Source organism: Narcine bancroftii, chromosome 6 (genome assembly GCF_036971445.1).
Source record: "Narcine bancroftii isolate sNarBan1 chromosome 6, sNarBan1.hap1, whole genome shotgun sequence".
Taxonomy (NCBI): domain Eukaryota; kingdom Metazoa; phylum Chordata; class Chondrichthyes; order Torpediniformes; family Narcinidae; genus Narcine; species Narcine bancroftii.
This window is the reverse complement of record NC_091474.1, coordinates 86278001-86288471: the sequence shown is the minus strand read 5'-3', so window position 1 is coordinate 86288471 and position 10471 is coordinate 86278001. Positions and strand designations below refer to the sequence as shown.

The 10471-nt window shown below is 44.4% G+C and overlaps 1 protein-coding gene and 1 long non-coding RNA gene across 13 annotated transcripts in view; one reads left to right on the top strand and one right to left on the bottom strand.

Moving 5' to 3' along the window:
• The first annotated feature begins 364 nt into the window (after positions 1-364).
• Positions 365-10471, top strand: part of LOC138736314 (ubiquitin carboxyl-terminal hydrolase 54-like) — an 89403-nt gene continuing 79296 nt past the window's right edge. For 3 of the 8 annotated variants that reach the window (XM_069885616.1, XM_069885605.1, XM_069885608.1), the window contains exon 1: positions 7434-7619. The gene's annotated coding sequence lies outside the window, so the exon portion shown is untranslated. Of the gene's footprint in view, positions 465-7433; positions 7681-10471 lie in introns of those variants that run through there. The other 5 variants (XM_069885609.1, XM_069885607.1, XM_069885611.1 and 2 more) reach the window with 5 other exon arrangements.
• Positions 5075-10471, bottom strand: part of LOC138736315 (uncharacterized) — a 151156-nt gene continuing 145759 nt past the window's right edge. For 4 of the 5 annotated variants that reach the window (XR_011340221.1, XR_011340223.1, XR_011340225.1 and 1 more), the window contains one exon: positions 5075-5528. This is a non-coding gene — a long non-coding RNA (uncharacterized lncRNA). Of the gene's footprint in view, positions 5529-8991; positions 9270-10471 lie in introns of those variants that run through there. The other variant, XR_011340224.1, reaches the window with a different exon arrangement.

The window sequence follows — 10471 nt, the reverse complement described above, 5'->3', positions numbered from 1 at the left end:
GTATTATGATTTCCAATTTATCAGAAGGTGAAAAATAAAAATAAAACCAAAATAAAATCCAAACTGAATTTAAATACTCAACAGGCCAGGCAGCATCTATGGAAATAGAAGAGTAATGCTTAAGATGGCAGTCCATTCATGAGAGAAAAATCTGCCTGACTTTTTCTTCACTAATCTATCTATCGCAAAAGTGTCTTTCAATACGTGCATTGCCAGGAGTGACCTTTTTGTAGAAGGCCCTAATTTTACAGAGGACGCCCAACGTTATTCTTTGCGGCATTAACATGATACCAACTGCACCGTCTCTCCCGCCCGGACGACCCCTACTTCACCGACCTCTCGCGAGAACCAGGCGCTCCTGCGGGCGAGTAGGTGCCAGGTCTCGCGATGTTTGGCCGCCGGGTACTGGCGATCGCGCTGTGGCTGCAGCGAGCGGCGGACGGGAGACTGCGTCCATCTTACAGGTGAATATTTCAGGCGCCGAGTGGTTCGCAGTCTGAACGTGCCCGAAGTCCGCAAGGGCTGGATCATCTGCAGCGGGTCGGGGCGCGGGAGGCTGCGATCCTCGGGTTACGTTGACTCCCGACCTGACTGGGGAGAGAGAGGAGGGGGGGAGGTGTTAGTGACCAGGCTAGCATCAACCCCCTCTCATCACCCGGCATTTCTTCTCTCAGAACTCTCCATCCATCCCCTCTCCTTCCTCCACCCTTATAACCTACCCTCAGTGACTTTTCCCATTCCGTCCAAGCATCTCCCCCCACTCACAAATTTCTCCAAATTGTTTCCCTTTCCTTCATCCATCTTCCCCAATTCCCTCTCATGCTTACATTCGCCAGTCTGCTTCCAACTCCTCCCCTCTTCCATCCACGCCCTCCTCTCTTCCATCCACGCCCTCCTCTCCCATCCCATCTCACCTTCCTCCCCCGTCCCATCTCGCCATCCTCCCCCGTCCCATCTCCCCCTCCCATCTCCCACCCCGTCCCATCTCCCCTCCTCTCCCGTCCCATCTCCCCTCCTCTCCCGTCCCATCTCCCACTCCTCCCCATCCCATCTCCCCCTCCTCCCCCGTCCCATCTCCCCCTCCTCCCATCTCCCCCTCCTCCCCGTCCCATCTCCCCCTCCTCCCCCGTCCCATCTCCCCCTCCTCCCCCGTCCCATCTCCCCCTCCTCCCCGACCCATCTCCCCCTCCTTCCCCCGTCCCATCCCCCCCTCCTTCCCCCGTCCCATCCCCCCCGTCCCATCTCCCCCCGTCCCATCTCCCCCGTCCCATCTCCCCCGTCCCATCTCCCCCCGTCCCATCTCCCCCCGTCCCATCTCCCCCCGTCCCATCTCCCCCCGTCCCATCTCCCCCCCGTCCCATCTCCCCCGTCCCATCTCCCCCCGTCCCATCTCCCCCGTCCCATCTCCCCCCCGTCCCATCTCCCCCCCGTCCCATCTCCCCCCGTCCCATCTCCCCCCGTCCCATCTCCCCCGTCCCATCTCCCCCCGTCCCATCTCCCCCCGTCCCATCTCCCCCGTCCCATCTCCCCCGTCCCATCTCCCCCCGTCCCATCTCCCCCCGTCCCATCTCCCCCCGTCCCATCTCCCCCCGTCCCATCTCCCCCCGTCCCATCTCCCCCCGTCCCATCTCCCCCCGTCCCATCTCCCCCCGTCCCATCTCCCCCCGTCCCATCTCCCCCCGTCCCATCTCCCCCCGTCCCATCTCCCCCCGTCCCATCTCCCCCCGTCCCATCTCCCCCCGTCCCATCTCCCCCCCGTCCCATCTCCCCCCCGTCCCATCTCCCCCCCGTCCCATCTCCCCCCCGTCCCATCTCCCCCCGTCCCATCTCCCCCCCGTCCCATCTCCCCCCCGTCCCATCTCCCCCCCGTCCCATCTCCCCCCGTCCCATCTCCCCCCCGTCCCATCTCCCCCCGTCCCATCTCCCCCCGTCCCATCTCCCCCCGTCCCATCTCCCCCCGTCCCATCTCCCCCCGTCCCATCTCCCCCCGTCCCATCTCCCCCCGTCCCATCTCCCCCCGTCCCATCTCCCCCCGTCCCATCTCCCCCGTCCCATCTCCCCCCGTCCCATCTCCCCCCGTCCCATCTCCCCCCCCGTCCCATCTCCCCCCCCGTCCCATCTCCCCCCGTCCCATCTCCCCCCGTCCCATCTCCCCCCGTCCCATCTCCCCCCGTCCCATCTCCCCCCGTCCCATCTCCCCCCGTCCCATCTCCCCCCGTCCCATCTCCCCCCGTCCCATCTCCCCCCGTCCCATCTCCCCCCGTCCCATCTCCCCCCGTCCCATCTCCACCCCGTCCCATCTCCACCCCGTCCCATCTCCACCCCGTCCCATCTCCACCCCGTCCCATCTCCACCCCGTCCCATCTCCACCCCGTCGCATCTCCACCCCGTCCCATCTCCACCCCGTCCCATCTCCACCCCGTCCCATCTCCACCCCGTCCCATCTCCCCCCCGTCCCAACTCCCCCCCGTCCCATCTCCCCCCGTCCCATCTCCCCCCCGTCCCATCTCCCCCCCGTCCCATCTCCCCCCCGTCCCATCTCCCCCCCCCTCCCATCCCCCCCCTCCCATCTCCCCCCCGTCCCATCTCCCCCCCGTCCCATCTCCCCCCCGTCCCATCTCCCCCTCCTCCACCCCTCCCATTTGGTACCTTCCTTCCTTCCCTCCTATTCCATCCCTTACCTCCTCTCTCCTTTCCTCCCATCCCATACCACTGTCGCTCTCATCCCGAGCTACCTCTGTGTAAATCTTCTACTTCCATACCTATATCCCTGTCTACCCCAATGAAATGGTACATCCTATTGCCCATCCCTGACCCATTCCCTTTCCCTATCTGCCCCCACCAGTCCCTTGCTGGTCACCCTCCCACCATATAACACCATGCCTTCTCTCATTTCTTCATGTCTCCTCCCATCTCTGTCCTGCTCAACCCTTCATCTACCCCATCCTTTGAAGATTCCTTTCTCCCTCCCAGATCCTCCTTTACCACTCCTAGAATAAGCCCCTTCCTCCCACAAAGATTCCTACCTCCCTCCTTCCAATCAATGCTTCCACCCTCTCAGATCAATCATTTTTTCTGAATCTTCCCCCTCCTCTCCTTGCTTCCCTTCTTTCTCATTTCCTCCCTTCCATATTCTTTCCTCCTCCCTCCCATATCAATCCCTTCTTCCCACCTTGCTTCCCTTCTTTCCCATTTCCTCCTTTCCACATTCTTTCCTCCTCCCATATCAATCCCTTCTTCCCACCTAAATCAATCTGTCACCTCTATGAGTTTAGTACATCTCACCTAAAAATGTTTATTTCACCAGAGTTGCTGTTTGACTGCAGGTTATTTTGGTGTTCTCTTTTTATTTTAGGTTTCTAGAATTAGCTTTTTGATTTTGCATTAAATAATCCAACTCTATTTTAGTTTGGGTGTAATAGCATGAATATTGAATTTTCAAATTTTAGGTAACCTCCCAGCCACGTATGATTGTTTCCATCTCTTCTTCACCTTGTGTATTTATCTTTTTTGTTTTTCCTAACTTTTCTTGACAACCCCCCCCAATTGATTTCCCCTTTACCAGTCTTCACCTTTCACACGTTATCTCCATCCCCTTGGCTCCTCCCCCATCTTTTCTTCCTTTATACAGTATGTTTTACCTTTTTATCTTGGTCTTGATGATGAATTTTGAGTCAAAACATTGACTGACCAGTTCTACCCATGGATCTAGTCTTATTTGCTGAGTTCCTCCATCAATTCTTTGTACATTGAGGCTGAGTCAACAGGTAGTAATCTGTTTTTAAAATTAAACCTGAAAACAAAACCAAAAAAAAGAAATCACAAAGACTTCAGATGCTGGAAACCTGAACAGACAAAGAATTTCCGGAGAAATTCATTGGGTCATGCAGCATCTGTGGGTAGAAATCGTCAGTCAATATTTTGGGTCTGAACCATTTATCAAGATTAAAGTGAAAAGCAGAAACAAAGAGGTGATAGGGTATAGGACAGAAGGTAAAGGAAAAAAAAGTCCAGGAGTAGGTTAAGGGGTGGGTGACCTGAAGTTTGAAAAATCGATGTCACCTGAAGTCTCTCGCACCTTCTGTCTTATACCCTATCACATCTCTGCCCTTCACCAGGTTATTTTCCCTTTATATTATATTACCCTTTAGTCTTGATAAAGAGTCTGGACCTGAAATGTTGACTTGTTATTTCATTTTATGGATACCACATTTCTGCTGAGTTTCTTCAGTAATTCTGAGCACTCATTTCTAGCCACAGATGCTGTTTGACCTGCTGAGTTCTACCAGCAATTTTTTGTTTTCTGAAAACAAAACAGCTGGTTGTAATATTGTAAAATAATTACAATTTTTAAAAAGGATGTTGTTAATAGCTGTTGCATGCTTCATCAGATTAAATGCTTTAAAAGTTTTAAATAATTTTTAGAACTATAGATTCAACTATATGGAATTAATAGATGATATGTGAAGATGCTAGTACATAGATGCATGTGAATATGTCATATTTTAAACCATATTGAAGGGTCCTGAAGGGAATCATCATGTTATCAATCAAACAATAAGTGGACTTGAGAGTTCTCTGTCGTTTGATCTACCCTTGCAAAATATTATCCAGGTGTTTGCAGAGGTGTTATGTGATGTTATTTTTTTGTACTTCACAACTAAACTGAAGGGAGTTTTAATGCAAATATTGGTGATTTGGCTTCCTTGACTTCTGCAGTAGAACCACAACTCAAAAAAACATTTTGTTATCCAAAAAGCATTTTGGATTTTCTGAAATGTGACTTGGAGTTATTGAAATTAAGTATTTATTCATGAATGAATTACATTTAACTTAAACGGGACTTCCTAAATTTGTATTTGAGGTATTCTTGCTTATCAGCTGGTAAGCAGAAGTAAAAGATTACATTTTGTCAGTTATTGTCCACAAATAATGTCTCAGAACAATGTGTAACTTATAGGTGGTAGTATTTGTATTACTGTTCTTATTCCTTATCTTGGTGATGGAAGTAACTGGTTTGAAAGATGCAGTTGAAGGAATTTTGGCAAGTAATTACAGAACATTGATCCATATTTTTACAGCATTTTTATCTGTGGTATGTACTGGGAATGTTGTAGTGAATATTTAGTGGAATATTCGTTGCCAATCAAGGTGGATCGCTCTGACCAAATGGCTTCAAACATGTTGAACTCGAGCTGCATTAATCCGTGGCAAATGATGAGAGCATTCTTGACTTCTAACTTAAAGGTAGTTGAAAGATCACGGGAGAGTTCGATGATGAATCCCTCATCGTAGGATGACAATTTCTCTCCTCCCCTCTTGATGTTATTGTTGTCATCACTGGTCATTTGTGCTTCTGGTTGTTAATGGTGTGGTATTCATCATGGAAATGCCATTAAATGTTGAGAGAAGATGATTGGATTCCTTTGTTGGGGGTGGCTCAGATCACCATGTTATTTGCCATTTATCAGCCCGAAAGATGCCAGGTCTTGCTACATGCAACATTTATTCTTGCAGTTCATGCTTTCCTGAAGAATCAGAATAAATTACATTCAGCCGAAGTATTATGCTTGCCTTCTAGAAATGAGAATGAGTTAAATTGCTTCTTATCAAAACTGAAGTGCAAACCTTTTTGGCAGTCGGTTGTGTATGTTTCCAGGGAAAGTGTGGTACCCTGGTGATGCCAACTGTCTTGAGCAAAAACACCACCTTGTTTAAACCACCAGTTTGTTTCTAATTGATTTCTCACAATGGTGTTTCAGCAATCTAAATATTCTAAAATGTACCACTCATACCCAAAATGCTGAATAAAACTTGGTGCCTATTTGAGCTCATTCAACATTTCTGTTTGTTCTAGTGTTTGTTGAAGTTGTGTGGAAAATACAGCTTTATGGGTGTGAAGCTAAATGAATGTTATGTGGAATGTTAATTGATGGTTCTAATAATACGCAAGTTTTCATGAATGCGGTATGAGTTCATTAGAAAGGAAGATTTTGTTCATTATATACTGGAAAAATATACCCAGAAATAGAATGTTCATTCTGGTTTTTTTAAAAAAAAAAGTCCAAAATAAGAATAAATTAAATAACTAGTTGTGTTTTACAGTTAATAAATACAAATTAAATTGTTAACTATTGCATCAAATTTCCAAGATGGTGTTCTACCGTTAGACAACAAATTCTCCATTTTCTTCCAGGGTCAATTTGTTTTACTCAGAATATCATTGATATGAATGTACTTTTTAAATTAATATCTTTCTTAAATGTGTATCTTTGTATGAAACCAACATATTAGGTTGTCAAAAGTAAAATACTGCAGATGGTGCAAGAAGAGTAGTAAATGCAGGAAACAGCAAGTTGAACAGGATCTGTTGACAGAGAATTAATTAGTTCTGACAGATGTAAACTGTCTGTCTGCTGTGACTGACTGGTATGTTCAGTGTTTCAATCATTTTTTTAATGCACTGTGGTACATTTGCAAAGTGCAGAATTTAGCAAACCTCATGGAATATTAAATTTAATAAAACACAGAAGAAATTGGCAAAGTATATATAGTATTCTGATCAGGCATGAAACTCTGGTTACCAAGAACAAGATGTGGTGCAGAGAAGAACCAGAAGGTTGATAGGGGAATATAAAGAATAACTTTTATTCATATCATGCTTTCTGTATTACAGAGCACCCCAAGTTGCTTCACAGATGTGTAATAAGACAAACATTGACACTGAGACAAAGGAAAAGCTACATTTTAAAGAAAGGCATGGAGAGAAGTGGTGGAGAAAGGTTAATGGAAAAATATTCCCAAACTTTAGGCCCATACAAGGAGATGAATAAAAGTTAGAGGAACCCACATATCCGGTGCTGTAGAATTACAGGAAGTAAATAATAAGGAGGCATGAAATCATAGAGACATTTTAACATGAGGAAGTGGCTTATTTTAAATTTGGGCATTAAGTGGGCAAAAAAGTCATTTGTGATGTGAGGATTTAAATTGAATTGGATGATAACATTGGTGCTAATCATCTTTGTAATAGCGAAACTTTGGAATAGTTATGAAGAACTGAAGGGGCTTGAACTTAACAGGATGGAAAAGGGAAATTATCTAAATTCATGGAAGAAGATGCTGTGAAAAAAGTTAATTTGAAGTAATGTTTTAAGTGACAACAATGAGAATGAATCAATTTTGTATAATCTTAATCTTGTCAATACATTTATAGTAATTCTAGAACTAGTCAAGTATTCTTACCAGTTGTATGTGTGTGAACTGTTTATTCTTTTCCCTATTCAATTCAGTGAATTGTCCTTGTGATGTACAGTATATTTCAAGAGAACAGATTTTGATACAGTGAAACCCTGATTTAACGCAAAATCAGATATAACGTGACTGCTACTAGATCCGGGGCTTGTGTCAGGCCAGCGAGGGGTGGAGCGTGGCACTGTGAAAATCCAGTAGCCAGTTTCCTTGCTGCAGGTCAGCCGCTGGTCGAAGCAGAGAGCCAGGCTGGTCTGACGGCAGCAGCTCGCAGTTGTAGCATGGAGGGTTGTTGACCAGCGTGGCCAGCTCCTTCAGTTTGTACAGCTGCCGAAGGTTCTGCTCCTGCACAGAGAGCTGATGCCCAGGTAATGCAGCCAGAGTGTGGCCAGGTTGTGAAGGTAGGACTGGAATTCAGCATAAATGGAGGTGAGGCAGGTTAAAAATCTGCTGCTGATGTTCTTGATGTATATGCGAAGTCCTGATTTAGCGCGATTTTGCTTTTTTTGCGATGCCATTTTATGGACCCAAACAGTTGCTTTATAACGGGGTTACACTGTAACTGGTTTGCTAATTCAGAGTTTTGCAATCAAAAAAATATTTGAGACCCCAGTCCACCATGGTGTAGTGATTTTAAGGTGGGTTCTTCAGAAACCATGTTCAGAAACTTCCCAATATTGTATCACCTTTTCCACAGGACCTCCCTGTTGACCTTCTCCCTCTGGTACTTCAACTTGATAACATTTAATTATGTTGGCATTTGATAGACAATTTGGGTTGGACTGTGGGGCAGCAGCATTAATGGCAGTACATTGGTGCAAATGTTAATGCAGTTGCTGCATAGCTCAGTAATTCATGTTTGACTCTGTGACTTTCACCAGTTGCCCTGGGTGCTCTGGTTTCCTCCCATATCCCACAATTTTTACAAGTGCATAAAATCTCTGTTATCTGGAATTCAAGCAATTGGCAGCCTTAAGCAATCAGCAAAAAAAAAAAATTATGGGAAATAAATAGGTAAAAGATGCAAAAGTTTAAAATTGGCGCCACCTCGTGGTTAGTTCACCAATCCACGCAACTTGCAATCTCAAGCAACCGGCAAATTCTCTTATGCAGCATCTACCAATCCCAATTGGTGTCAGATTCCGGGGCTTTTACTGTATCATGCTCATGTTCTTTTGATTTGCTCAAATTTATTCTCTTCTGTAATAACATTTGAAAGCACCTTGACAAATGCTTTATTGTTAGCCAAAATCACGGAAATGTCAGCAAATTTAGTTCAATGTCTTTTGTTAGGGTTTTAGCATTGTTAAACCAAATATATTTCAACGACTAGCAAGAATTTAGTTAATATGCATACCTTCTCAAACATTAAATCGATATGCAAAAAATGTTTTTTCCATCTAAAGCCAGTGTTAGGAGTTGGCATATGGCCATCTTGGTCTCCACATTTGGTTGTTTGTGTATGTGAAATACAATTAATCAATAATAATTCATGCTGAAATGAAAAAGTAGTGTAATTCAGTGCCAACTTGAATGGAATCCAGCGTCAAGATTATTTAAAACTTTATGAAAAACGAAAAGGTAGTTGATTGTAATTTATTTTTGCTTCCCTCTACAGCCACTGTCATTAACAGCTGAAAGCTATCTTGCTCCTATTTCCTGCAAAATATGGCATGAGGTTGAAAAAGTAGAGGCTGTATCTTTTTGAACTTTTAAGACCATTTGAGTGATGTGCTTAATGGCTTAAATGTTGAATAGTGAAAGCAGTCCTGCTGCTTTGCTAGCACAACTTAATGGCAAAAATGGTTCCTGTGGCTTCCTAGCAAAGGATTTAAAATTCCATGATTAGGAATTAGGAATTCCTTCATTTATGTTTGAATATTTGTTCCAATTTAAGACTAGTGAGTTTGTCACAAGATTTGTATCTTGATTTGGACAAAATGTTGCTCAATGACAATGCAAAGGAATTCAAGTTTCCCACAGTTCTCTGAAAAATTTATCTCTTCTTTAAAGTTGATCTGAAACAGAAAAGTTAGATTAATGCTGTATCTTTCTTCGCAGATACTGCCTGAATATCTTCAGCATTCTCCACTTTTAGTTCACATTTCTAATTTTTTTTTTGCTTTTAGACTTCATGAAACTGATTATATTCTTTTAGCCCATTTGACCCAAAAGCTGAACTGTAAGTGCCCTGCATACTCCATGTGTATGGTTGTGAATTTCGTTTTTGGCCTCCTTAGTTTCCCTCCATTTCCCTACACTCTCTTTAATAGTACATGATTGTAAACTTTTGAGAGTAAAGAGGTGGAGAACTGTGTTAGCTTTCGTGTTTTTAAGCAGGGAAATGTCAAAGTCTGAGGGATCGTTATCGGAGCTGATACTGATTTGTAGAGTGCACCAGCATTTTGTGCACAACTGACTGATCTTAGGATTTTGAGATGATATATTTTTGGAGCATTACTGTGAAGCTTTTTTGCATGCTGCCTTACATATAGGAAAAACAAATTATAACCTCAAAGCAAAATGAAGCCCAATCAGCAATTTGAGGACCATTGCATGGGGATCTTGTTTTGGAAGCAATTGAACATGAAAGCTACCAGAGAAACCCCACTGGCTACAGTTCTTCAGAATAACTGGAGCACAAGCAGAACTAATTAAGTATGAAGACTAATGCACAGTTTGAGGAAATGATTAAGTGGCAAAGTGCTGCCAGGTGCAGCTGGGTTGGATAAATGGTGTTTCACTCAGAATAAGGACCTCGCTTTCGTGGTTTATTTTTGCTCATGCTCAGAGGTCATTCAAAAGTTGGTTGCACTTATTCTGCACTGTGTTGCTCTGAATTCTGCAGAATAATTGCACAGATAAATGTTGGTTCCTTCTCAGGAAGTTGATGTTCTTCGTAAGTACTATACTGATTTGATTAAATTGGCAACGGCCTGAAAAGAATGGACTCGATTTTATTGTAAGTACAGCCCACGTAACAGGGGAAATTGAAAATAAATGCCTTTGTTAATTGTGTATTGTTTCTTGTGATGACTTGGTTATGTTCTGTGGTGGTGGTTCCTGTGTGGTTTGTGGTGAATGTATTGGTTTTGTGATCTTTGTTAATGTTTTCTTTGTTGTGTGGTGGAATGATTTGGTTTCAAATGATTGTTATATTTCCTCTATTTCTTCTGTATTGAGGCCAGAGATCTAAATCATTGATTATGTCACAGTTTTG